At 50.3% G+C, this 1,935-nt stretch overlaps 1 pseudogene; it reads right to left on the bottom strand.

Moving 5' to 3' along the window:
• Nucleotides 1–208: 208 nt before the first annotated feature.
• LOC101593834 lies at nt 209–1,633 on the bottom strand (annotated as a pseudogene).
• Between the last annotated feature and the right edge of the window lie 302 nt (nt 1,634–1,935).

The raw sequence follows: 1,935 nt of genomic DNA, 5'->3' as shown, positions 1-1,935 counted from the left end.
CCTGTGACCACCCTGGAGATTACACTGGAGGCATGAGGGCTCCAGACAGTGGGTGGGAAGAAAGGTGACAACAATGACTTGGACCAATCACATGATTACAGAGCTGGGGTATCTGACAGGGCTCCCTTGTGGTCAGGGGCAACTTCTGCGCTCTAAGGAAGCAGTGGCAGGTGCTAACTACAGAAGCCCAGCACACCATGAATGGGCCTGGAGGCGGGTTGCTGACATCAAGGGCAGGGTCTAAGCAGCTGGTGTTGACTGAGGGCTCCAGGGCTCATCTGTCCTCTGCTTACTTGGCCAGGGGGTTTCTGAAAGCCCTGCCAGCAAACTTAGCTTTGCTGTCCAGTTCCTCCTCAATCCTGAGCAGCTAGTTGTACTTGGCCAGGCACTCATATCGGCAAGATGCACCAGTCTTGATCTGCCCAGTGCAGAGGCCCACGAACAGGTCATCAATGAAGGTATCCTCACTTTCCCCAGAGCGGTGGGACACCATGACACCCCAACCATTGGACTGTGCCAGTTTGCACGCCTGCAGAGACTCTATCACAGAGCCAATCTGGTTCCCTTTGAGCAGGAGGCAGTTGCAAGACTTCTCACCAACAGCCTTAGCAATTCATTTTGGTTTGATCACTGTGAGATCACCCCCCACTACCTGGATACCTGCACTAGCTGTAAACTTCTGCCAAGCTTCACAGTAATCCTGGTCAAAGGGGTCTTCAATGGACACCACTGGGTAGTCTTTGATGAAGGACTTGTACAGGTCAGCCAGCTGGTCAGGCGAGATGTACCTGTTGGCATCGTCAGGAGACTTGAATTCCAGGTCGTACTTGCCGGACCTGAAGAACTCAGAGGCAGCCACATCCATGCCAATGACCACTTTGTCAGTGTATCCAGCCTTCCCAATTGCATTCCTCAGCAGCTCCAGGGCTTCTTTGTTCTCCAGGATGTTAGGTGCAAACCCGCCCTTGTCACCCACATTGGTGGTGTCTTTCCCATATTTCTCCTTGATGACTTTCTTCAGGTTGTGGTAAACCTCTGCTCCAATGCACCTCCTGGAAGTTGGATGCACCCACGGGGAGGATCATGAACTCCTGCATGGCCAGCTTGTTCCCGGCATGAGAAACCCCATTGATCACATTGAAAGTCGGGACTGGCAGGGTGACCTCAGGGTTGCCAGCCAAGTCAGCAACGTGGCAGTACAGGGGGACCTCCTTCTCCACAGCACCAGCTTTGCACACAGCAAGGGACACACCCAGGATGGCATTTGCACCAAACTTGGATTTATTTTCAGTGCCATCCATCTCGATCATCAATTTGTCAATCCTCTCCTATTCCACAACACTCAGTTTCTTGCTAATCAGGGCAGGTGCAATAGTTTTATTGATGTGCTCAACAGCCTTTGAGACACCCTTCCCCATGTAGCACATCTTGTCATTGTCTTGGAGCTCCAGGGCCTCATTGATACCAGTTGAGGCACCGCTGGTCACAGCAGCTCAGAAGAGATCTTTTGAGGTGCAGAGGTCAACCTCAACAGTGGGATTTCCATGAGAGTCAAAGATCTCTCTGGCATGGATCTTGAGAATAGACATGATGAATTTCGCTCAGGAGGATCACAAGATGCTGCACACACGGAGGAGAGTGCTAAGTGAGAAATCTTTCTTTTTAAGATATTTATTTATTTATTTATTTATTTATGACAGAGAGATGAGTGGTAGGGGGAAGAGAGAGAGAGTGAGAATGAGCATGCCATGGCCTCTAACCACTGCAAATGAACTCCAGATGCATGTGCCACCATGTGCATCTGGCTTACGTGGGACCTAGAGAATCAAACCTAGGTCCTTAGGCTTCACAGGCAAGTGCATTAACCACTAAGCCATTTCTCCACCCTGTTCAGAAATTTTTTACTAGGAGCTTAACCTGTAATTAACCGAAGGC

This window comes from Jaculus jaculus, chromosome 1 (assembly GCF_020740685.1).
Source record: "Jaculus jaculus isolate mJacJac1 chromosome 1, mJacJac1.mat.Y.cur, whole genome shotgun sequence".
In the NCBI taxonomy this organism is placed as follows: Eukaryota; Metazoa; Chordata; class Mammalia; order Rodentia; family Dipodidae; genus Jaculus; species Jaculus jaculus.
This window is presented reverse-complemented; position numbering and strand designations above follow the sequence as displayed.